Source organism: Scyliorhinus torazame, chromosome 24 (assembly GCF_047496885.1).
Source record: "Scyliorhinus torazame isolate Kashiwa2021f chromosome 24, sScyTor2.1, whole genome shotgun sequence".
Lineage (NCBI taxonomy): Eukaryota > Metazoa > Chordata > Chondrichthyes > Carcharhiniformes > Scyliorhinidae > Scyliorhinus > Scyliorhinus torazame.
Window position 1 is genome coordinate 38,079,314 of NC_092730.1, and position 27,109 is coordinate 38,106,422.

The 27,109-nt window shown below is 44.8% G+C and overlaps 5 non-coding genes across 5 annotated transcripts; 1 reads left to right on the top strand and 4 right to left on the bottom strand.

Moving 5' to 3' along the window:
* Window positions 1-6,560: 6,560 nt before the first annotated feature.
* Window positions 6,561-6,633, bottom strand: trnak-cuu (transfer RNA lysine (anticodon CUU)). Its single transcript has one exon. It is a non-coding gene; the product is annotated as a tRNA-Lys (tRNA).
* A 6,521-nt stretch (window positions 6,634-13,154) lies between these two features.
* Window positions 13,155-13,237, bottom strand: trnal-cag (transfer RNA leucine (anticodon CAG)). The gene has a single exon. It is a non-coding gene; the product is annotated as a tRNA-Leu (tRNA).
* A 3,104-nt stretch (window positions 13,238-16,341) lies between these two features.
* On the bottom strand, window positions 16,342-16,413 carry trnaw-cca (transfer RNA tryptophan (anticodon CCA)). The gene has a single exon. It is a non-coding gene; the product is annotated as a tRNA-Trp (tRNA).
* A 432-nt stretch (window positions 16,414-16,845) lies between these two features.
* trnag-ucc (transfer RNA glycine (anticodon UCC)) lies at window positions 16,846-16,917 on the bottom strand. The gene has a single exon. It is a non-coding gene; the product is annotated as a tRNA-Gly (tRNA).
* A 9,878-nt stretch (window positions 16,918-26,795) lies between these two features.
* On the top strand, window positions 26,796-26,867 carry trnag-ucc (transfer RNA glycine (anticodon UCC)). Its single transcript has one exon. It is a non-coding gene; the product is annotated as a tRNA-Gly (tRNA).
* The last annotated feature ends 242 nt before the right edge of the window (window positions 26,868-27,109 follow it).

Genomic DNA, 27,109 nt, shown 5'->3' on the forward strand with positions numbered 1-27,109 from the left:
AACTCCTCAAGGAAAGTGACTCGGGCTCCTGCAAATTCACTTTCGGCTAGTTTCATTACCAACCCCGCCACCTGAAGTCGATCGAAGAACTCCATACGATGCTTTAAATGTTCTTTCCATATCTGGAAGTTGGAAATAAAAGCAGATTGTCCTACGTTCTCAATGCAATCATTCAAACGTGGGATAGGGTAAGAGTCAGTTCTTGTAACTGCATTCACCTTTCTATAGTCCACATACAACCGTTGGGTACCGTCTGGTTTAGGTACCATCACTATGGGTGAGCTCCATTGGCTGCTACCCACTTCAATTATGCCATTTTAAGCATACTCTCAATCTCTTTGTTAACCTGTGCCAATTTTAAAGGATTAAGTCTATATGAATGTTGTTTGATAGGAACAGCATTTCCTACATCTACATCATGTATAGCCACTTTAGTACTACCCAATTTATCACTACAAACTTGCCCATGTGATTTCAATAACTCTCTCTGGTCAGTTCGTTTTTCCTCTGGAAGGTAACTTAACAATTCATACCAAATTTTAAGAACATCCTCATTATCCAATTTAATTTGAGGATGTCATCTGGATTTGGTTCGTCACTTTGAGTTAGAATCATTAAAACCTCCTTTTTCTCTCCTTCCCTTTCAATGTACCTTTTAAGCAGATTCACATGACACACTCGGTGAGTCTTCCTTCTGTCTGGTGTTTTTACCACTTAATTCACCTCATTTAATTTCCTTTCAATCTGATACTGTCCACAAAACCCAGCTTTTAAAGGCTCCCCTGCCACTGGTAACAACTTTATCCCCACTGGCAAAACTACGAACTTTGGATTTCTTGTCCGCTACCCATTTCATTCCATTTTGTACAACGTTCAAATGTTGTCTAGCCAATTCACCTGCTCTATTTAATCGTTTCCTAAAATTTGACACGTAATCCAATAGTGTAATTTCCGATTTCGCACCCACCAATTTTTCCTTAATCAATTTAGGCGGACTAAAGGACTAAATTTGGTAGACTCATTAGGTGCATCCCTAATTGCAAACAATACGAATGGGATTCATTTATCCCAATCCTCTGGTTAATCTTGACAATACGGCCTCAACATTGGCTTTAATGTCTGATGCAAACTTTCTGACGCTCCCTGCGATTCTGGATGGGACGCAGTTGATTTAAATTGTTTTATTCCTAAGCTATCCATAACTTCTTTGAATAACTTTGAAGTAAAATTAGTTCCATGATCGGATTGAATTTCTGGTGGTAGTCCATATCTAGTAAAGAAATGAAGTAACTCCTCCACAATCCTTTTAGCTGTATTATTACGTACTGGAATGGCCGCTGGAAACCTAGTAGACACATCCATTACAGTCAAAAGATATTGATTCCCACTTTTTGTTTTAGAAAGCGGTCCTACACAATCGATTAGGACCCTTGTAAAAGGTTCCTTAAATGCTGGAATGGATATTAAGGGCGCTGGTTTTATCATTGCTTGAGGTTTCCCTATCACTTGACATGTGCGACATGATTTATAAAATTTAACTACTTCTTTATGTAGTCCAGGCGAGTAAAACAATTTTGGATTTTAGCTTGTGTTTTCCTTATTTCCAAATGACCTCCCACTGGTACCTCATGTGCAACTCGCAACACCTCCTTTCTATACCCTATCGGCAATTCTACTTGATGATCTTCTGCCCACTTTTCATCCGCCTGCATATGTACAGGTCTCCATTTTCTCATCAGGCCATCATGTTTACGGTAATAACACATTGGTATACTCTCAGATTCCTCTTCCGTATATGCTTCCTGATATATCCGTTTTATTTCTACATCTTTCTGTTATAACTCCGCAAATATGCCTGAACTAAAAATATCCGCCTCATCCTCCACCTGTTCTTGTTCTTTTTCAACCATCTGATCAAAAATTGTTGCTGATAATTGCACTTCAACTTCACCTTTACTCTTTGATTTCTCCTCTTGTCTTAACCTGTAACTTTGCGACCTTGTTACGACACAAACCGGAAAAATCCCAGGATATTCGTCCTTCAACCCTTCAGTTGACTGATTTTCCACTGGCTTATCAACCACAGTAGGCATCACTCCCACCTGCGATGCAGGTATATCATTACCCAAGATAAACTGTATTCCTGGACAAGATAGTTTATCTATTACTCCTACTACCTCTTCACCATTCTTCACTGGACTTTCCAACTTCACCTTATACAATGGAACGCGACTCCTCTCACCCTGAATTCCACATATCACCACCTTTTCTGGCAACATTCTTCCCAAACTACATAATTCCTCATTTTTACCATTAAAGATTGACTAGCCACTGTATCTCAAAACATTGTGACTTCTTCACCTGCTCCTCTTGATACACATAAGTAAATTCTACCCACACAAGTAAATTCTTTAAATACATCTGGCACCTTCTTAACAATTACTTCTTGAACAGGCTGTACAATTGTTTGCACCTCCTTCGCGTCCCTTGGGATTTCCTTTACCACTCTTACAAACCCCACCGTCTTATCCTGTTTTACCACATCACCCTTCTCAGTGCTTGTCTTCAACCACCAACACTGTGACTTTAATGACCTTGTTTATTACAGTGAAAACATTTGAAACTTTTCATTCTTTTCCACCCTCCTGGATTTCTTTTTTAATCAGAGGTACACTCCCTTTATTGTCTCCCATCATATCGCCTTTACCTTTACCACTTGAGTATTTCTCATGTCCCCAGTTTCTATCCCTCATCGGCTGAAACTGATGTCGGAAAACAATCTTTGATTTATGAACGTATTCATAATCATCTGCCATTTCTGATACTAATTTCGCAGCTCTAACCTTCTGTTCTTCCACATGAGTTCTCACTACATCAGGAATTGAATTTTTAAACTCCTCCAAAAGTATAATTTTCTGAGAACTTAATACATTTGGTCTATTTTCAAAGCCCTTATCCACCTATCAAAATTACTCTGTTTCAGCCTTTCAAACTCCATGTATGTTTGACCAAATTCTTTCCTTAAATTTCTAAACCTTAGTCTGTAAGCTTCAGGCACTCGCTCAGATGCACTTAAGATGGGTTTCTTCACCTGCTCATACGTTCCAGATTCCACCTCCGGTCGTGATGCAAACACTTCACTAGCTCTACCTACCAGCTTTGTTTGAATCAGTAACGCCCACATGTCCTGTGGCCATTTCATTTGTTTAGCTACCTTCTGAAATGAAATGAAAAAGGCTTCTACTTCCTTCTCGTCAAACCGTGGCAGTGCTTGGACATATTTAAATTGTTTCCCACCAAGCCTTCGACTATGACGCGCTTTCACACTATCCTCATCACTATCATCCAGCTGTACGTTTCCCTTTACGTCTGCCAATGTTAACTGATTGTCATGTTTCATGGCCATTTTCTGAAGTTCAAACTCGCTCTCTTTATCTTTTTCCCTCCTCTGTATTTCCATTTCTTTTTCTTTTCGTTCTGCTAGGACTATTCTTTCTTTTCGCCTTTCTGCTCTCTCCTTTTCTTTATCCTCTCTCTCTCTCGTTCTCTTTCTTTTTCCTCTCTCTCCCTCTCGTATTCAAGCCGCTTTCATTCTTTCTCATGTTCCATTTGTTTAATTTGCAACTGAATTTTTGCCATTTCCAATGAATCAAACTCTATCGCATGCAAATTTAAATGCTTAACCACCGCCATAATTACTTCATCTTTTCGCATTTTGTCAGGTAAGGTTAACTGCAATGTTCTTGCCAAATCTAACAGTCTGCTTTTCGTTTCTGCCCGTAAAGTACTTCGTGTGACATTCTCCACCCCCAAAAACTTCTGAGCCTCTGAAAGAGCCATTGTTCACAACACTCTCCCCACGTAAACTAAAATACCACACCGGAAAAGGAACAATCCTTCATTGTCTTTAAGTTCACAAAAGCCAATCCAATAGATAGACTTTTATCCCGGACGAGCCCCCAATTTCTATGGGTGAGGCGTTTTCAGAACCCCAAAATGTATCATGGAGTTCAACCAACCTCTCCCTTTAATGTATTTGTTGCTTTTCCTAGCACACGGCTTTTTCCCTAGGTGTATTATTATTATACAATTATGGACTCGTGGGCTTTCAACCACAAAGCACTGTTTATTCCATGAACTCAACTTAACATCTTAAATAAACATTGGATCTCTTAACGCCCCTTACTTCAAAGATAACTCAGAAAATATTGCAACAGAAACAATTACTTAAAATGTTCCTTCAAACTTCCAAGAGACTTAACACCTTTAAACAGAATCACATCAGGTTGAAGGCTTTACAATTATCAGTTTAAATCACCCAAATGATCCAGAGATGGTCTTTTATGTCAGAGATCCAGCACCCTGCAAACGAAGACACTCCCAATCTCTTTTCAAACTTGCAGCTCTCTGGAAACACACAGACACACACAAGCTGCTTTTTAAACTGAAAGTAAAAATCTGCAAAATGGCTGACCTAAAGTCCAGCTCCACCCACTCTCTGACATCACTGTTTTCTTAAATGTACATTGCTTAAACTTACATGTCTTAAATGTACACTCACATGACAGTGCACTATGCAACTATGTGATTTATCTACCTTCTGTATCTGATTCGTCATTGTTTGGGATACGACCTACCGCAGTGGTATCATCCACAAACGTCTCGCTTGAGTTGGAGCTAAATCCCGCCACACAGGATATGCCTCCATATTCAGCGGGACCGACAATGACAAGACTGAAGAACGATCACTCGTCTATCAAATCAGTGAGGTTTGCCTCACTGTGAGACAAGATTAGCAGAAGGAAAACCAAATTAATTAGATTGAGATCACACGGTTATACTAGACCTGAAACATGAAAACCCCGCCATCTCACAATTCCCGTTCCAGCCTCCCCGAACCGGCGCCGGAATGTGGCAACTCCGGGCTTTTCACAGTAACTTGATTGAAGCCTACTTGTGACAATAAGAGATTATTAGTATTATTATTATTGCTCCTCGCCTGAAGTATGGTGATCCTCAGGTTAAATCACCACCAGTCAGATCTTACACTCAAAGGGCCTATGGTCATCAGGGACTTGAGCGACTTAATTTATTTTAGAACTGGATCAATGTGTGACATTTCCAGGATGCGACTTCACTCAAGACTGGCCAAATGACTGACAGCCGGGAAATTAACGACCATTGAGGAGTTACCGCTACCTGAGGCTTGGTGGGATTGCTGGTTTTAAAGGTTCATCATGAAATCTAGAGATAAAATGCCGGGAAAGTGGACATGAGCATTATCATGAGATCATTAAAATGTAAAAGGAGGCCATTCTGCCAATGGACTCTGCAACGATATTCTGAAAGAGCCTCTGTGTCCCCATCACATCCCTGTAACACCACCCAACTTTCTGAACACTAAGGGTCAATTTAGCATGGACAGTCCACCTAACCCCGCACACATTTGGACTGTGTGAGGAAATCGGAGCACCCGGAGGGAACCCACACAGACACGGAGAGAAAGTGCAAACTCCACACAGTCAGTGACCAAAGGCTGGAATTAAACCCGGATCGCGGGCGCTGTGAGGTAGCCACTGTGACAACGTGCCACCGTATGAGGTCATAACACGTCATATATCAGATCAAGCAAGATCTCATTGAAATACGGAGAATATTCGATGGGCTGAATGGCCTACTTCTGCTCCTACGTCTTATACCCTGATATTGTGTAAATCTGTTCCTGTTCTTGGGCAAAACCCTTGTTAAACCAACACAGACGCCGCATGTCGTCTGCATCTGATTATCTGGCGCAGTGATTGTGGAATACATGTCGTACCCATCAAACTCTGCTACTCACCTGACTGAGATGTGTTCTGTATCTGTAAATCACAGGTAGTGTTCGCGAGTGGAGGGAACACTCTGCACCCCAGTCTCAACAGTTTGTGAGAGCAGGATTCCTTCATTATGAGTCAATGTCTGGGACTGTATGTGAGGGTGGGTTTCAGTCTCTATCAGACATTGGTACTGAATGTCAGTTTGGAAATGTTTCTGTATCTATCAATCACAATTACTGTTTGGGAAAAGTGAGATTAATACACAACAGCAGCACTGCTGTAACAGACAGAGAAAGATACACAAAAAATCAGGAAGAGACTATCAGGACACACATACAATGACACACAGAAAAGGTGCCGAGATGGAGAAACTGTTTTTTTAGGAAAATGTGTTTTCTGCTGCACACAGAGAGGCCCTGTTTGTAAAATTATATCTTGCTGTGTAACTGAGCTCTCTGCTGTGGAACCGTGCTCTCTGCCATGGAACCGTGACACTGCCGGTGACAGATCTTCACTGGAGTTGTGTCAAATCATTATCTGTTGTGTAATGTGTTCCCAGTTGTGGAAGTAAGATCCGTCGGAAGCAGAACCTTTCTGCGCCGTTACTGAGAAGCAATTTTAATTCCATATTTATTAAATTTTGTCACGAGGTTCGTTTCGACCTCTGGATTCCCAGTCAAGGTTATGTCCCTGTTATGAAGACAGTTCATTCAGCGTCAACATTTTCAGATAATAACAAGAAAGCGCCCAATGTGGGGCTCGAACCCACGACCCTGGGATTAAGAGTCCCATGCTCTACCAACTGAGCTAGCCGGGCTGCTGAGGCGATATTTATTAAACCTCTTCTTTAAGAGAGTTGCTGCGGTGCTCATTCGGAGGGCCAGTGCTGACTTGTTGGGCCGAATGGCCTACTTCTGAGCTGGATATTCTACGATTCTGTGATACAAGCATGTTGATGCGGTGAAGTCCTTCTGCCATACTGCCCACTCCTGACACCATGGAGAAATGCTGGTCTCTCAATGACTGGCGACCAATGACATGTAATAAAAAATAACTGACTTAATAATTGAGCAGCTCCTCCTGGCTTGTGCTCTGACCGCGATCCGGGGAACTGCCGGAATCCCGACACGTGACCATTTTAGTTGCGTCATCAGGTGACCGTTCGGCCTGCACAGGTCTCCTTCTGTGCTGTAATTTCTAGATTTCATCATTTAAATTTTCTTCCAGACTGTAAAGTGTGGTCCTGTTCCATTTGAATTTCTAATATATTTCCAATGTAACTGATGTTGTTCCACAATCTATTTAATCGGTGTAATTGTGCGTTTAGTGAGCTGAGGTTTTCGAGTCTCTCAAGGCCTCTCTCCAAATCCAATGGTCATTTTCCACGAAGATTCAACCCGTCCTCACATAAACACCGGGGCCCCGTTGATCGTTTGAATGCAATAACTTCCTGGAGTGATTCCAGGCTGGTTTTAGAATGTATTCTATCGACCAAATTACTAGTGAATGACACACTAGACATAGGTGCGGTGGCAGAGTGGTTAAGGCGTTGTACTTGAAATCAATGTGGTTTCCCCGGGCTGGTTCGAGCCTTGCTCGCAGCGACTGTGATTCGAAGTGTTTGCTGAATTCCCCGCGCAAGCCACTGAATCGGAATGTTTGTAAATGAACGGTTTGAACCTATATCAGAATCAGTCAGCATCTGTTTTGGAAACTGAACGACATACAAAGAAGCTCGCACTCAAAACAACGACCAATAAATAATAACGTTTCCTGCAATGTTTGGAAGGAGAAGCAGCAACGGCAGCGAATGGAAACGTGGTTCGGTTTCATTCAGCTGAATGTATTTCTGGGTAAAAAGATCGTGGTAGAAATGGAACATATTTTATCTCTCTATCTGTTTCTTTGTTTCTTTCTCTCTCCCTCACTCACTGTTTTTGTGCTTCTCCGGGGACTGATTGGATACAGTGAAACTCAGCCCCATCTCACCCCAACTCTTTTGGACGAACACGTCCTGGTGATGGACGGTCCTGAATCAGTGGAAGAATCGACAAACTATTCCATTCTTGGCTCTGTGAGAAGTTCCATTCCTGGTTGTGAGGTGGCTCTGAGATAAAGGGATCGAGAGAGAACGAGGTGACTGCAGTCTGACTCTTACTCTGAAAACCAGTTAGTGCGCCTTGTACAAAGTGGATGTGTCTGAGAACAGGAGGAAAGCAGATCATGGGCCTGTGATTGATTTTATTGAGCCGGACCTTGAAAAGTGAAGCAAACTTCTAACCAGTCAGCGCCTGTCTGAGAACTGGTAAGGAATTACGGCTGATATTGAAACGGTTCATCTTTAATTAGTTACAGCAAATCGATTCTTTCAGAGGTGATGGTGTATTGTTTTCAGAGTCACTGTCATAGTTTCTTAAAATATGATTTGTGCTTGTTTTTGTTTTGTTCAGTAATTTGGGGAATCTATTTGGAGCGGGTGCAGTTGGTCAGTATCTGTGCCTCTTGCTTGGCAGCTCCCCGGGAAGCAGCAGCTCCATTCCTATCGAGATCTGTGGACACAATCAGGAGACCCAAACTATTGCGCACTGCTGCCATCTCCTGGCTGAAAGCAAGTTGCGCAACAAGGTAACGAGGTATTCGTGACAGGTTTCAATTGGAGCAAAATAACATTAACATGGTTAAATATTATTACTGTAGTAATAACATTTAAATCCCCAGATATCTGATTTCTGACTGAGCGATCCAGCTCATCCCGATTTATCGGAAAATGAAGGATTCCCATTACAACCGTATTGGTTACAAGAATATCCAATCTCTGATTTAATACATTCTCCCTCTTCATTGCTTGTGTATTCGTTCTATAAATACAGGCAAAGTTTGAAGAAATCAGCAACAGAGTGATCAATGTTCCCGGAGAGGTGAAACTGCCGCCCCGAACTTCATTTTATGAAGGTGATTCCAGTCACTCCCCACTTTCCCATCAGAACAACGTCCCAGAAGAAATCAAATTACCTTCACAGAACAACCATTCAGCACGAAAGTAAATGATCTCAACTATGCTGACCAGAATCAGTGTGCTCAAACGTGTGTTCTTGTTGAAAGAAAAAATGAGGAAGTGAATAGTGTGGCTACCGCAGGGCAGTAATGTTGTAGCTCCTGGTTTAAGGAGCAGAGTGCCGGAGCGGAAGCGTGTTGGGTCATTAGCCCGAGGTCGAGGAATGGAGGCTATTCTCTGCTATTTACATCCTCCCTGACACGAAAAGTAAAAATAACGCACGTTCTTGTTTGCATTGCAGCAAATACCTATCAGAAACTTTCTTGCAGTCTCATCCCGACATTAAACCCAGGAATGAAGCAGACAGCATGACACATTACAACATTGTAAAGCTCACACAGACGGAACCACAGAGAAAATGCTTTAAAGTCTCAGCAGGTCTGACCAGATCTGTAGGGAGAGAAAAGAGTTAACGTTTCGAGTCCAGATGACACTTTGTCAAAGCTGGACCGGATACGATATCCAGTAGTACCCCACAAAGGGGCAATATAGGTATATAACGATATCCAGTAATAACTCACACAGGCATATAAGGAAATAAAGCTTTATCGAGCAACAAATCACAATAGAAACCAAGTTCCCATCTTCCCCTCTCGGACGGATGTGAACAATCGAACCTGCCGGACTATTTACAAGAGAAGACGAATTTTACTCGGAGTCCAGGGATCAATATTAATTCCTCAACCAAAGTCACTGAAGCAGATTATCGAGTCATTAACTGCGCTTTTGCCTGTGTGGTCTTGCTGTGCGTATTTAAGCAGGAATCTCATGTCCTGAGACCAACGCTTTTCCATTGAAAGGAAGGTATTGGACATTCGTGAGGTTGAAAATCTCGCTGGAGAAATTTAACCTCGTGGGGGAAAGGTCAATGTCAGGAGTGGGATTCGCACCCACGCTTCCGAAAGAGACTGCGACCTGAACCTTTGACCGCTCGGTCACCCTGATGCGTTGTCGCCGAAACTAAGATCCGTGCACAAATCGACTCAAATTCTATCTTCATCATCATTCCATTTCAAACAAGATATGCTTACCCTACTTTTGAACACCAGCCAGAGTCCTGTATCTGAGTGTCATCCTTGTCCAGGCCGCTGAGGGTTAAGGACCTCCTCATTGCTGCATTGATCAGTTTGCTCCAATCAACCAGGGACGAATTCCCGCTCTACCTGTTCCTCACTCGAAGAAATTGAGAGCCTAAGATCTGAGCGACGTGAAGTATCCAATTGGAGAGTTGCATCCTGGCGACTGCAATCTCTCTCCACAGCTGCTCCCGGTGCTGCTTTCACAGAGAAGTAGCCGAAGAATCCCTCCTGTGTCCAAACAGGAAAACGTTCATCCAGGACAGGTGCCAGAAGAGTGTTCTGGGAGAAGTCAACTTTGTCACTTCGACTATACTGTGGGTAGCTGAAGAACAGGTGTGAAAGAGCGGATCAGACTGTAAGTAAAACGTTGATACTAATAAAGAAAAAGGTAGATGTGCTGCTGACAAATAGCGACTTGTTTCCGTTTGGTGTGATTGAGAATATGAATAGCAGAAGATGGTTTGGATCCATCGACCTCTGGGTTATGGGCCGCTGCTCCACGCTGCTCGTGCTTGACCCTGTCCGGGGTCGGACTTGAGGCAAAGTTTGAAGAAATCTCTAACAGCGTGATCAATGTTCCCAGAGAGGTGAAACTGCCGCCCCGAACTTCATTCTATGAAGATGATTCCAGTCACTCCCCACTTTCCCATCAGAACAACGTCACACAAGAAATCACATTACCTTCACAGAACAACATTCAGAACGCAAGTAAATTATCTGAAATTTGCTGACCAGAATTACTGTGCTCAAACGTGTGTTCTAGTTGAAAGAAAAAATGAGGAAGTGAATAGCTGTGTGGCTACCGCAGGGCAGTAAAATCGTAGCTCCTGGTTTAAGGAGCAGAGTGCCGCAGCGGAAGCGTGTTGGGACATTAGCCCAACGTCAGGGAATCGTGGCTATTCTCTGCTATTTACATTCTCCCTGACACAAAAAGAAAACATAACGCACGTTCCTGTTTGCTTTGCAGCAAATACCTATCAGAAACATTCTTGCAGTCTAATCCCGACATTAGTCCCAAGAATGAAAGAGACAGCATGACACATTACAACATTGTAAAGCTCACACTTAGGGAACCACAGAGAAAATGCTTTAAAGTCCAGGTAACTGTTTGTCAAAGCTGGACTGGAAACGTTATCCAATAGTACCCAACAGAGGGGCAATATAGAGAAATAACGTTATCCAGTAATACCTCACAGGGGGCCAATAAGGAAATAAAGTTTTATCCAGCAGGAAATCACAATAGAAACCGAGTTTCCAACTTCCCCTCTCGGACGGATGTGAACACTCTAACCAGCCAGACTATTTACAAGAAGATAAGACGAATTTTACCCGGAGTCCTGTGCTCAATATTAATTCCTCAACCAGAGTCACTGAAGCAGATTATCGAGGCATTAACTGCGCTTTTGCCTGTGTGGTCTTGCTGTGTGTATTTAAACAGGAATCTCATGTCCTGAGACCAACGCTTTTCCACTCAAAGGGAGGTATTGGATCTTCCTGATGTTGAAAATCTTGCTGGAGGAATTTAACCACATGGAGAAAAAGTCAATATTAGGAATGGGAGTCGAACACACGCCTCAAGTGGAGACTTCGATCTAAACGCAGCAGCTTAGACCACTCGGCATTGATCAGTTTGCTCTAATCAGCAAGGTCCAATATCCTGCTCTACCTGTTCCTCAGACGAAGGTATTGAAAGTCTAAGATCTGAGCGACGTGAAGTGTCTAATTGGAGAGTTGCATTCTGGCGACTGCAATCTCTCTCCACAGCTGCTTCCGGTGCTGCTCTCACAGACAAGTAGCCGAAGAACCCCTCCAGTGTCCAATCAGGTGAACGTTCATCCAGTAGAGGCGGCAGAAGAGTGTTCAGGGAGAAGTCAACTTAGTCACCTCGACTGCACTGTGGTGAGCTGAAGAACAGGTGTCAAAGACCGGATCAGACTGAAAGCAAAACTTTGGTACCAATAAAGAAAAAGGCAGATGTGCTGCTGACAAATAGCAACTTTTTCCCGTTTGGTGTGATTGAGAGTGCGAATAGCAGAGGATGGTTTCGATCCATCGAACTCTGGGTTATGGGCCCAGCACGCTTCCGCTGCGCCACTCTGCTCGGTGCTCTTCATTTTTGTGGTCGGACTTGAGGCAAAGTTTGAGGAAGTCTGTAACAGCGTGATCAATGTTCCCAGAGAGATGAAACTGCCGCCTCGAACTTCATTGTATAAAGGTGATTCCAGTCACTCCCACTTTCCCATCAGAACAACGTCACAGAAGAAATCACATCACCTTCCACAGAACAACCATTCCGCACGAAAGTTAATTATCTGAACTGTGCTGACCAGTATCAGTGTGCTCAAACGTGTGTTCTTGTTGAAAGAAAAAAATGAGGAAGTGAATAATTGTGTGGTTACCGCAGGGCAGTAATGTTGTAGCTCCTGGTTTCAGGAGCAGAGTGCGCAGCGGAAGCGTGCAGGGCTATTAGCCCGAGGTCGAGGAATCGAGGGTATTCTCTGCTATTTGCATTCTCCCTCACAACAAAAGTAAACATAACACGCGTTCCTATTTGCTTTGCAGCAAATAGCTATCAGAAACTTTCTTGCAGTCTCATCCCGACATTAGTCCCAATAATGAAAGAGACAGCATGACACATTACAACATTGTAAAGCTCACACATAGGGAACCACAGAGAAAATGCTTTAAAGTCTCAGCAGATCTGACAGCATCTGGAGGGAGAGAAATGAGCTGACGTTTCGTGTCCAGGTGACCCTTAGTCAAAACTGCACGGGAAGCATTATCCAGTAGTACCCCACAGAGGGGCAATATAGATATATAGCGATATCCAGTAATAACTCACGGGGGGCCAATAAGGAAATGAAGCTTTATCGAGCAAGGAATCACAATAGAAGCCGAGGTCCCAACGTCCCCTTTTGGACGGATGTGAACAATCCAACCTGCCAGACTATTTACAAGAGAAGAAGAATGTTACCCTTCTGTTTGGATCAATAAGAATTCCTCAACCAGACTCACTGAAGCAGATTGTAGAGTCATGAGCTGGGCTTCTGCCGGTGGGGTCCTGCCGGTGGGGTCTTGCTGTGCATATTTAAGCTGGAATCTCATGTCCTGAGACCAACGCTTTTCCATTGAAAGGGAGGGATTGGATCTTCCTGAGGTTGAAAATGTTGCTGCAGAAATTTAACCTCGTGGAGGAAAAGACAATACCAGGAGTGGGATTCGAACCCACACCTCCAGAAGAGACTGCGACCTGAACGCAGCGCCTTAGACCGCTCGGCCATCCTGATGCGTTGACGCACAAACTAAGATCCGTGCACAAATCGACTTAAAGTCTGTCTTCATCTTTATAACATTTCAAACAAGACATGCTTTCCCTACTTTTGAACCCCAGCCAGAGTCCTGTATCTGAGTGCCATCCTTGTCCAAACCGCTGGTGGTTAAGGAGCTTCTCATTGCTGCATTGATCAGTTTGCTCTAATCAGCAAGGTCCGATATACCGCTCTACCTGTTCCTCAGACGATGGTATTGAAAGTCTAAGATCTGAGGACGTGAAGTATCCAATTGGAGAGTTGCATTCTGGCAACTTTTTCCTTTGGACCCACGGCGAAGAATCACTGAAACGACTGCACGATGACATCCATAAGTTCCATCCAACCATCAGGCTCACCATGGACTACTCTCCAAAATCAGTTGCATTCTTGGACACACTCGTCTCCATCAAGGGCGGTCACCTCAGCACTTCGCTTTACCGCAAACCCACGGATAACCTCACACTTCTCCAGCTTCCACCCTAAACACATTAAAGAAGCCATCCCCGATGGACAAGCTCTCCGTATACACAGGATCTGCTCAGACGAGGAGGAGCGTAAAAGACATCTAGAGACGTTGAAAGATGCCTTCGTATGAACGGGATATGGCGCTCGACTCATCGATCGACAGTTCCAACGCGCCACAGCAAAAAAACGCACTGACCTCCTCAGAAGACAAACATGGGACACAACCGACAGAATACTCTTCGTCGTCCAGTACTTTCCCGGAGCGGAGAAACTACGACATTTTCTTCACAGCCTTCAACACATCATCGATGAAGATGAACATCTTGCCAAGGTCATCCCCACACCTCCACTACTTGCCTTCAAACAACCGCACAACCTCAAACAAACCATTGTTTGCAGCAAACTACCCAGCCTTCAGAACAGTGACCACGACACCACACAACCCTGACATGGCAATCTCTGCAAGACGTGTCAGATCATCGACATGGATACCACCATTACACATGAGAACACCACCCACCAGGTACGCGGTACATACTCGTGCGACTCGGCCAATGATGTCTACCTCATACGCTGCAGGAAACGGTGTGCCGAAGCGTGATACATTGGCGAGACCATGCAGACGCTGCGACAACGAATGAACGGACATCGTGCGACAATCACCAGGCAGGAATGTTCCCTTCCAGTCGGGAACACTTCAGCAGTCAAGGGCATTCAGCCTCTGATCTCCGGGTAAGCGTTCTCCAAGGCGGCCTTCAGGACGCGCAACAACGCAGAATCGCTGAGCAGAAGCTTATAGCCAAGTTCCGCACACATGAGTGCGGCCTCAACCGGGACCTGGGATTCATGTCGCATTACATTCATTCCCCACCATCTGGCCTGTGAAATCCTACCAACTGTCCTGGCTTGACACAATTGACACCTCTTTAACCTCAGTCCAACGCCGGCATGTCCACATCAGAATGATACAGGCATAGAAGGTTTCAATTATGAGGACAGTTTAGAATTATAGATGATGGTTTGACACAATTCACACCTCTTTAACATGGGGTTACCCCATCTCTGGATCTGTAAAGATTTAATCACCTGCTAATGCTCGCATTCCAAGCATTGTCGGGCATCTTTGAATCTGTCTATATATATGTTTGTGGACCATACCTCTTCATTCACCTGAGGAAGGAGCAGCTCTCCGAAAGCTGGTGAAATCGAAACAAACCTGTTGGACTTTAACCTGGTGTTGTAAGACTTCTTACTAGAATTATAGAATGGTTCCAGCACAGGGAGCGGCCATTCCGCCCACCGTGTCCATGTCAGTCGCCCAGAGCTGGAAAATCTCAGCAGACCTGGCAGCATCTGTGGAGCGGGAAACAGAGAATGGGAAGCAGGGTCAGACTGGACTGGAAACTGTAACTCTGTTTCTCTCTCCACGGATGCTGCCAGACCAGCCGAGTTATCCAACATTGTCTATTTCTGTTGCAGCATTTTATGAAGAATCTCCATAGCGGCCTTGCCTTTGTGCTCGGCGTTTCTATTTATTTAGTTCTGTGTAAATTTAGAGTCCCCAATTCTTTTTTTTCCGATTAAGGGCCAATTTTGCGTGGCCAATCCACAGACCTTGCACATCTTGGGTTGTGGAGGGTGAAACCCACGCACACATGGGAAGAATGAGCAAACTCCAGACGGGCAGTGACCCAGGGCCCGGATGACGCTTCTATTTATGAAGACTTGTCCCGTATGTAACGTATGGGCACTTAGTGCAATTTAGGACGGCCAATCCACCTAATCCACGACTTTGCACTGTGGGAGATATCCGGAGCACCCGGAGGAAACCCACGCAGACAGGGGCAGAACGTGAGGACTCCGCGGACAGGCAGTGAATCGAACCTGGTACCCTGGCGCTGTGAAGCCACAGTGCTAGCCACTTGTGCTACTGTGCTTTGTGCCCAGAGAAGTTATTGCAGCGAATATATCAGTGGAGAACACGTGAAGAAATGAAAACGACATTTTAACACCGTTTCACCATGGTGTGGAACTGATATATCAAATAAAAAACCGCACGCTCGTGCACCCAGGTAACTGGCTGAATGCAATGGTTGTATGCAACCCCGATAAACCTTTGATTTATTTGCTGAACAAGAATTTCCCCATCTCCGCCTTAAAAATAATCAATGTCCCGCTTCCGCGGCCTTCTGAGGCAGAGTTCCAAAGTCGCACAACTCTCTGAGAGGGAGAAATTTCCTCATCTCCGTCCGAAAAACAGCGACATCCTTGTTTTTAACTGCCCAGTAGTTCTGGTCTCACCCACGAGCAGTGAGATTGAACCAACTGGTTGGGCAGCACGGTAGCACAACGGTTAGCACAGTTGGTTCAATATTCTCAGATAATAATATGGAAGCGGTCAACGTGCGGCTCGAACCCTCGACCCTGGGAGGTAGACTCCCATGCTCTACCGACTGAGCTATCCGAATGTTTGATGAAACTGCTCAAAAATATAAACTGAGCGGGTAAATCTGAAATTTCCGGAAAGATTTACCAGCATTGCGGCTTTGAACGGAGCCATTTCGGGAACATTCCCACAGAGGGAAATTCCTGGAACCAGTGGCAGAAAAACATCCTGAGCCTGAAGTGATTTGAACACGCAACCTTCTGATCTGGAGTCAGACGCGCTACCGTTGCGCCACAAGCCCAAGTGCGGACCATTATGTGTTTCTCCTCATAGATTTATGTTTTATTTACACCCAACTGTGCGAAATAAACGCAGAGAAGTCAGATTGAGGGATACTAAAGGACCCTGAAGTAAAGCAGCTGTACCACGTGGTTAAGGTGATGCACAATAATCCATTGTGCTCTGTACACGTGGCTTCAAATCCCATCCTCGTCTGTCACGTGTCTGTTGTGTCCCCTTCGTGAGGCTGAAGTGAAATTGGTGTGATTTTTTGTTTTGTCGGAGGGCTTGGGCAGTGAATAGTCGAACACTGTCCATATTGAAACCACATTAAAAATGATGCGAAAGTTACTTATTTCACTCCTCGCTGTACTTGCCACTAAATTCTGACTGAGAAACTTTTTCTTCCTCAGTTTGAAACTCACAAAGAGGTGCAAAGATTCCAATTTATTATTGCGATGGCCGGGAATCGAACACGGGTCAACTGCTTGGAAAGCAGCTATGCTCACCACTATACCACCATCGCTCACTGACTGGAGACGTGTCCTTTTGGTTCTTTAGATCAGTTTGATTTACTGTTTCGTAACAAATACTTAATTTGCGTAAGTTATTTCACTCCAATTTAAAATGCTCCTGAATGAAAGTGTCCGTGTCGCACGGCTCCGGTACAGCCAGGAGATGCCACCAGTCCACAATAAATGTACATTCTATGTGTCATTACACAGGACACTTACTCTGGCCTGAGACCTTAACTCGTCCCTGTGTGCTGATGCTGCCATTTTCATCCTATTTCAGTAATCATAGAATACCTCCTGTGCAGAAGGAGGCCATTCGGCCCATCGAGTCGGCACCGACCCTCGGAAAGAGCACCCGATTTCGGCCCAAACGCACCTAACCTTTCGACTACGTCAGGTTGGCCGAGCGCAGGTCGCAGTCTCCTCTGGAGGTGAGGGCTCGAATCCCACTCCAGAAATTGACTTTTCCTCCGCGAGGCACCATCCAAACCTGGAACCCCTCCCTAACAGCACTGTGTGTGTACATACACCATATGGACTTGCAGCGGTTCCAGAATCACCTCACCGCCCATTCTCGCGGTCAATTAATGATAGATTGTAAATGTTTGGCCGAATCAGCGATAATCACAGCCAGAGAGACCTGCAATAACCCTCAGGGCAGGAAAGGAAACTCATTGTCCTTTGACCCAAAAGCAAAATACTGTGGATGCTGCAAATCTGAAACAAAGACAGAAAATGCTGGAAATATTCAGTTGATCCGGCAGCTTCTGTGGAGAGAGAAACAGATCGTTCCAATGAAAGGTCAGGTTGTGAAATGTTAACTATTTCACTTTTCACAGATACTACAGATCCGTACCGTATTTCCAGCATTCCCTTGTGATTAGCTGAACATCCTCAGACTCTGTAGCTTCGTCCGGTAAAGTGTCTGTTCCCTAAAGACAAATCTGGACTCAAATCCCAGCCCAGCCTTATTCCGTTTGACCACCTGTGCGATTGAGAACTTCCTCCACAATAGGGGGAAATGTGTTGGATTTCTAGTCGGAAAATATGCCTTTTGCAGGTTTAAATTCAGTAGAATATCTACAGAGATTGTAACGCAATGACTGATTTCAGCTGCCATCATCCAGTTGTTAAATCTTTCCACTAAAAATCCACTGGATTTTCCCCTTTGACTTGAGTCCTGCTCCCAGAGGATCAGTTCAGTATTTTCAGTAATATTATATTTTGAATTCTATGTCCAGAGAATTGTGACGCTGAAATTGCTCACACTTCTCTCCATTGTTATCTACTCTGCAGGTGTTGACTGCACCGTCTAATGGAGACATGCTGACAGGGCTGTGAGAGAGGCTTTCTTTCAGGCGCGAGGCCTCTTTTGGTCCATCAACAGCAACCGGATGTCTGCAGAGAAACTCAGAATACCGAGCCCCTCTTCTCAAGATGGACGTAATCAGGGACAAGATGTTGTTTGAAGAGAGAATCAAAGGTCTGAAGAATTGGTCTGAGATTCCTGGCGTTTTGTGAAGAGAACAAGGTGGTGGAGCAATGTGACAATAGCAGGATACGAGTTTGGGATATTATCCAGTCTGTGCTGGGGAGCTGCGTGAAGGACGTTGTCTTGTCTGCCCACCCAAGCTGAATGTTGGGATTGAGGTGGTGATCAGGTTCCGAAAGGAGGGTGAAATCCTTTCACTGAGTTTGAAGCTCACAGTGCGGTTGAGTGTCTTGAGTTACAGGAAGATACAGACGGGATGGTCAAATGGGCAGAAAAGTGGCTGATGGAATTTCACGCTGCAAAATTAGATGTGATCCTTTTGGTAGGGATTTTCGCAGTAACTTCATTGCAGTGTTAATATAAGCCTATTTGTGACAATAAAGAATATAATATTATTATTATTGGATTAATGTGAATGGCCTGACACTGGGAAGTCCTGAGGAACAAACGGACCTTGGAGTGTTTGTCCATAGATCTCTGAAGGCAGAAGGGCAGGTTAATAGGGTGGTGGAAAAGACATTTGAGATATTTGTCTTTATCAATCGGGGCATGGATTACAAAAGCAGATAGGTCATGGTGGAGTTGTATAGAATGTTGGGGAGGTCAAAGCTGGAGTACCGTGTGCAATTCTGGTCACCACATTCTAGCAAATATGTGACTGCACTGGATGGGGTGCAGAGGTGATTCAGCAGGATGGTGCTTGGGATGGAACATTTAGGATATGAAGAGAGGTGGATAGGCTTGTTTTCTCTCTCACGCAGGAAAAGAGATGACTGAGGGGTGAACTCATCGAGGTGTACAAGATTATGATTGGTATAGACAGGGCGGATAGGGAGCACCTGTTCCCCTCAGTCACGAGGGGACACTATTATTCTGTGATTCTGTTACAGATCAGATCTTGGAGGTATCGCTGCTGTATTCCCAGGAGGTGGTGGTCTGATTCGGAGAGCAAAAGCTTCCATCGAGGACGGGGTTCTCAATAAGAACAAACTGGAGGTGTGGGATGTTAGAATCTGCTCAGCACTGATTCATTTTTATTCATTGTTGTGTCCTAGAATAAACACGTGGATTGTAGCTGTCCATTCAAAACAAAAATAGAATTCGGAAATGTCTGGCCAGTAACTTCACCATGTCCACGTTACATCACTCAGCATCCTCAGCTGCATCACATCTGGTCCATGTTTCCACAGCAGAGAGCACTGTTTCACAGCAGAGAGTACATTTCCACTGGAGAGATCGTAGTTTCTCAGCAGAGCGCACAGTTCACGGCAGAGAACACAGTCCCACAGCAGAGAACACAGTAACACAGCAGAGAACACAGTAACACAGCAGAGAGCACAGTTTCACAGCAGAGAACACAGTAACACAGCAGAGAGCACATTTCCACAGGAGAGGTCGCCGTTTCCCAGCAGAGGCACAGTTCACAGCAGAGATCATATTCCACAGCAGAGAGCAGTTACACAGTAGAGATCTCGGTTCCACAGTAGAAATCACAGTTCAGCGGGAGAGAATATACTGAAATATCGGAAAGCAGTTTAATTAACATCAGGGAAGACCTTTCAATAACAGAGTGAAGATGCAGATAACACAGTTACACAAGAGGAAAGAGGGGAGATTTTACAACAAAGAACAAAGACAAAGAAAAGTACAGCAGAGGAACAGGCCCTTCGGCCCTCCAAGCCTGAGCCGACCATGCTGTCCATCTGAGCTAAAATCTTGTCGTCTTCCTGGGTCCGTATCCCTATATTCCCATCCTATTCATGTATTTGTCAAGATGCCCTTAAATGTCACTATCGTCCCTGCTTCCACCACCTCATCTGGCAGCGAGTTCCAGGCACCCACTACCCTCTGTGTAAAAAAACCTGCCTCATACATCTCCTGTAAACCTTGCCCCTCACACCTTAAACCTATGCCCCCCAGTAATTGACCTCTCTACCCTGGGAAAAAGCCTCTGACTATCCACTCTGTCTATGCCCCTCATAATTTTATAGACCACTTTCAGGTCACCCCTCAACCTCCGTCGTTCCAGTGAGAACAAACCAAATTTATTTAACTGCTCCTCATAGCTAATGCCCTCCATACCAGGCAACATCCTGGCAAACCCACGACCGTGGGATTAAATGTCCGATGCTCTGCCGACTGAGCTAACCGGGCTGCTGTCAAAAATATTATTAACCCTCTTCCTGAGGAGATTAGAATTTGCTAAGCAGCGAACCTTGTGTCAAACCGTTTACTAAAATTCCGGTTAATTCTTCGGCCACAGTCGCTGGGAGCAGGGCTCGAACCTGCTGGGGAAGTCCAACACCTTAACCACTCGACCATCGCAACTCGGTTCAATAGGTCATTCATTAAACATTATAAAACATACAAAACATTATAAAACCGGCCAGGAATCACTCCAGGAAGTTCTTGCATTCCTGCGATGAACTGTGCCCCGGTGTTTCTGTGAGGAGCGGTTGAATCTACCTTACAATTGACCATTGGATTTGGGGAGAAGCCTTGAGAGACTCGAAAATCCCAGTTCCCGAAACGCACAATTCCACTGATTCAATTGTTTGCGGAAGAAAATCAGTTACATTGGAAATATCCTAGAAGTTCATTTTTGCTTTACATGGAACAGCACCGAACTTCCCAGTCCAGATCCAAATTAAAGCAATTCAATCACAGAAACTGGCAGCACAGAAGGAGGCCTGTGCAGACCGAATGGTCACGTGATTACGTGTTCCGCATCTAAAATGATCAGGTGTTCTCCCCGGATCGCGCTCAGAGCACAAGCCTGGAGCAGCTGCTCAAACAGTAAATAAATTATTTTTTGTTACACGTCCTTGGTCGCCAGTCTTTGAGAGATCAGAATTTCTCCATGGTGTCAGGAGTGGGCAGTATGGCACAAGGGCTTCGCCACCTAAACCCGCTGCTGTCATAGAATCAGAGAATCCCTACTGTGCAAATGAAGACCATTCGGCACAACGAGTATGTACTGACCCTCCGAAAGCTCACGCACCTGCCCTCTACTGGAATATTGGGTCCGATGGAGCAACTCTGGCCCCCATTCCAACCCCTGAAATCCGTCCCTCCCCTCTCATGAGTGGGTGCAGGATTGAAGGGTCAGTGCAGACTCGATGGGCCGAATAGCCTCCTTCTGCATTTTACTGGTTTCTACGGAAACAGATATGATCACAGTATTTATTCACATGGGATAAACATTGGCTCGCACGTCACTGCCGGTGGCCGCGCGGCCTAATGGATAAGGCGTCTGACTTCGATGAATCGAATGATGATATCAGAAGATTGCAGATTCGTGTCCTGTCGCGGTCGTTTTATACAGAAATCCGGTGGAACTTGCTGACAGCCGAGTTTTCCCTCCTCAGCTCATAGTTCCACCTTTCCATCCAAGCATTGCAGGGCTTTTTATGGAATATAATTCCTTCTAACATTGTTTTCATTCAATTCGCTCTCATCCTAGTATTTTGTTTATCCCCTGATGAATCCACAGTATCTGTTTGACTTGGATCAAGTATAGAATAAAATATTATGTATCAATCGGTTCAATACAATTCTGTGGAGGAAATTCTAATGTCGTCAAGAAGACAGACAGAGTGATTGAGTCATAGAAGTTGGCAGCATGGAAAAAGCCCTTCGGCCCAGCTTGTCAATGCCGCCCAGTTTCTTTCACTAAGCGAGACAAACATGTCCGCATTTGGCCCATATCTCTCTATACCCACCCTGCCCATGTAACTGTCTAACTGATTTTTAAAAGACAAAATGATACCCGCCTCCACCACTACCTCTGGCAGCCCGTTCCAGATGCTCCTCAGTACCTTATTTATGCTCCTAATTATTTCATAGACCTCTATGACATTACCGATACGCCTCCTACGCTCCAGGAAAAAAAGTCCCAGCCTATCCAGCCTCTACCTTTCACTCAGACCATCAAGTCCTGGTAGCACCCTTGTAAACCACTTCTGCACTCTTTCTAGTTTAACAATATCCTTCGGAAAATAGGGTGACCAGAACTGAACACAATATTCCATATGTGGTCTTACCAATGTCTTGTGCAACTTGAACAAGACGTCCCAACTCTTGTATTCAACATTTTGAGCTTAAAACCTCGCATTCCGAATGCCTTCTTCACCACCCTATCGACCTGCGACACCACCTTCAAGGAGCTGTGAACCTGTACTCCTAGATCTGTTTGTTCTGTAATTCTCCCCAACTCGCTACTAGTAACTGATTAGGTCAATCCCTGATTTGAGCTACCAAAATACATCACCTCACATTTATCCAAATTAAACTCCATCTGCCATTCATCGGCCCACTTGCCCAAGATGTTTAATAATGAGCTGAATCAACTGTTTTTTATTCAGAGGGATGAAAGATTATCTCACTGGATTGGGAATCCAGAGGCCTGAAATACTCTTTGGGACAGGGAATAAATCTCACCATTCAAATTCACTGATTCAATAGATTTTCAGAGGCGTTGAGAGGGTGGATGCTGAGAGGTTGTTTCTCCATGTGGGAGAGTCTAGGACCAGAGGGAATGATCTCAGAGTAAGGGGCCGCCCAATTAAATCAGAAATGATGAGTAATTTGTTCTCTCAGAGTATAGTGTATCTGTGGAAACATTGTTTCTAAGCGAATACTTGTCGAGGCTGGGGAAGTTAATATGCGCAAGATTAAATCAGTAAGGGAATCAAGGATTATGGGGATAAGGCGGGAAAGTGGGTTTGAAGATTATATCAGGTCAATCATAACCTCTTTGAATGGTGGAGCAGACAGGATGGGCCGAATGGGCCACTTCTGCTCCTCCGTCTTACAGTGTAATGAGGTCACCTGATGGACTTGTTTTCACGGCTGGGCGGCCGGTTCCGGAAAGACAAAATCTGCCAGCAGTGCCCCAGATGAAGCTGGCGTCTGTTTTGGATCTTCTGAAGCCGCAAGTTTTCATGGTGCCAAACTCCTGCCCAAAGCTGGTGTCGTGATTTAAATCGATTATCAGACAGAGGATTAGGAATATCGGTGTAGAGATTGGTGCAAGAAGATTCACTCCTCAGGCCTGTTGAGCTCCGAATCTAAACTCCATCCTAGTTCCGGATACACTGAATGAATCATCAGGTCACCCTCAATAAGTGGCCCAACGCGGAGACGCAGGAAATGGATCATCGAGGAGGATGGATACAAACCCGCAGATCCAAAGCACAATGGATTAGCAGCGCATCACCGTCACCTCTCGGCCAACTCGCCAAATGACCTGACTTCACCAAACCACCTCATGGACCTTTAACATCTGCAACAACTAACGGAAGAAGGTTGTATTTGTCCATTGGTCCAGATGTGCAGCCAGTTGTGAAATGTTGGAAATATAGTCTCTGTCAGCAAATTACATTTCCAACATATCAGCTGAAGGATTGTTCTGAACGGACTGATGGGAAACACTTCAACACCATTGGAGTGGGCACGTGAGCAATAGGTCAGAAGGTGAGAGCATTGAGGGAGAACTCACAGACTGTATCAGAGAGAGACCTCTCCTTTGGAAATGTGTTCTCTGCTGTGTTACTGTGTTCTCTGCTGTGAAACTGTGCTCTCTGCTGTGGGACTGTGCTCTCTGCTGTGGGACTGTGTTCTCTGCTGTGGGACTGTGTTCTCTGCCGTGAACTGTGCGCTCTGCTGAGAAACTGCAATCTCTCCAGTGGAAATGTACTCTCTGCTGTGAAACTGCTCTCTGCTGAGGAAACGTGGACCAGATGTGATGCAGCTGAGGATGCTGAGTGATGTAACGTGGACATGGTGAAGTTACTGGCCAGAAATTTCCGAATTCTATTTTTGCTTTTAATGGACAGCTACAATCCACGTGTTTATTCTCGGACACAACAATGAATAAAAATGAATCAGTGCTGAGCAGATTCTAACATCCCACACCATCAGTTTGTTCTTATTGAGAACCCCGTCCTCGATGGAAGCTTTTGCTCTCCGAATCAGACCACCGCCTCCTGGGAATACAGCAGCGATACCTCCAAGATCTGATCAGTAACAGAATCACAGAATAATACAGTGCCCCCTTGTGACTGAGGGGAACAGGTGCTCCCTATCCGCCCTGCCTATACCTATCATAATCTTGTACACCTCGATGAGATTACCCCTCAGTCATCTCTGTCCCTGCGTGAGAGAGAAAACAAGCCTATCCAACCTCTCTTCATATCCTAACTGTTCCATCCCAAGCAACATCCTGCTGAATCACCTCTGCACCCCATCCAGTGCAGTCACATATTTCCTATAATGTGGTGACCAGAATTGCACACGGTACTCCAGCTGTGGCCTCACCAACATTCTATACAACTCCACCATGACCTCTCTGCTTTTGTAATCCATGCCCCGATTGATAAAGACAAATATCTCAAATGTCTTTTCCACCACCCTATTAACCTGCCCGTCTGCCTTCAGAGATCTATGGACAAACATTCCAAGGTCCCTTTGTTCCTCGGGACTTCCCAGTGTCAGGCCATTGACATTAATCCTATAATAATAATATTATATTCTTTATTGTCACAAGTACGATTATATTAACACTGCAATGAAGTTACTGTGAAAACCCCCTACCAAATGATCACATCTAAGTTTTCAGCGTTAAATTCCATCAGCCACTTTTCTGCCCATTTGACCATCCCGTCTGTATCTTCCTGTAACTCAAGACACTCAACCGCACTCTGAGCTTGAAACTCAGTGAAAGGATTTCACCCTCCTCTCGGAATCTGATCACCACCTCAATCCCAACATTCAGCTTGGGTGGGCAGACAAGACAACGTCCTTCCCGCAGCCCCCCAGCACAGACTGGATAATATCCCAAACTCGTATCCTGCTATTGTCACATTGCTCCACCACCTTGTTCTCTTCACAAAACGCCAGGAATCTCAGACCAATTCTTCAGACCTTTGATTCACTCTTCAAACAACATCTTGTCCCTGATTAAGTTCATCCTGGGAAGAGGTGCTCGGTATTCCGAGTTTCTCTGCAGCATCCGGTTGCTGTTGATGAACCAAAAGAGGCCTCACGCCTGAAAGAAAGCCTCTCTCACAGCCCTGTGAGCATGTCTCCATTAGACGGTGCAGTCAATACCTGCAGGGTAGATAACAATGGAGAGAAGTGTGAGCAATTTCAGCGTCACAATTCTCTGGACACAGAGCATTCAAAATATTATAATATTGAAAATACTGAACTGATCCTCTGGGAGCAGGACTCAAGTCAAAGGGGAAAATCCAGTGGGTTTCTAGTGGAAAGATTTAACAACTGGATGATGGCAGCTGAAATCAGTACTTGCGTTACAATCTCTGTAGATATTCTACTGAATTTAACCCTGCAAAAGGCATATTTTCCGACTCGAAATCCAACACATTTCCCCCTGTTGTGGAGGAAGTTCTCAATCGCACAGGTAGTCAAACGGAATAAGGCTGGGCTGGGATTTGAGTCCAGATTTTTCTTTAGGGAACAGACACTTTAACGGATTAAGCTACAGAGTCTGAGGATGTTCAGCTAATCACAAGGGAATGCTGGAAATACTGTACGGATCTGTAGTATCTGTGAAAAGCGAAATAGTTACCATTTCAGATCCTGACCTTTCGTTGGAACGACCTGTTCCTCTCTCCACAGAAGCTGCCGGATCAGCTGAATATTTCCAGCATTTTCTGTCTTTGTTTCAGATTTGCAGCATCCGCAGTATTTTACTTTTGGGTCAAAGGACAATGAGTTGTCTTTCCTGCTCTGAGGGTTATTGCAGGTCCCTCTGGCTGTGATTGTCGCTGATTCGGCCAAACATTTACAGTCTAACATTAATTGACCGTGAGAATGGGCGGTGAGGGGATTCTGGAACCGCTGCAAGTCCATATGGTGTATGTACACACACAGTGCTGTTAGGGAGGGGTTCCAGGTTTGGATGGTGCCTCGCGGAGGAAAAGTCAATTTCAGGAGTGGGATTCGAGCCCTGACCTCCACAGGAGACTGCGACCTGCGCTCGGTCATCCTGACGTATTCGAAAGGTTAGGTGCGTTTGGGCCGAAATCGGGTGCTCTTTCCGAGGGTCGGTACCGGGTCCATGGGCCGAATGGCCTCCTTCTGCACTGGAGGCAATCTATGATTACTTAAACAGGGTGAAAATGACAGCATCAGGACACAGGTACGAGTTAAGGTCTCAGGCCAGAGTAAGTGTCCTATGTAATGACACATAGAATGTACATTTATTGTGGACTGGTGCCACCTCCTGGCTGAACAGGAGCCGTGCGACACGGATACTTTCATTCAGGAGCATTTTAAATTGGAGTGAAATAACTTACGCAAAGTAAGTACTTGATACCAAACAGTTAATCAAACTGATCTAAAGAACCAAAAGGACACGTCTGCAGTCAGTGAGCGATGGTGGTATAGTGGTGAGCATAGTTGCCTTCCAAGCAATTGACCCGGGTTCGATTCCCGGCCATCGCAATAATAAATTGGGAATTTTTGCGCCTCTTGCTGAGTTTCAAACTGAGGAAGAGAAAGTTTCTCACTCAGAATTTAGACGCAAATACAGCGGGGAATGAAATAAGTACTTATCGTTTTTTAACGTGGTTTCAATGTCGACACTGTTTGACTATCCCCCCGCCCCCCCCCCCCGCCCCCCGCGCCAGCCTTCAAACAAAAGTTAAAAATAACAGCATTTTTACTTCATCTTTGATGCACGATCA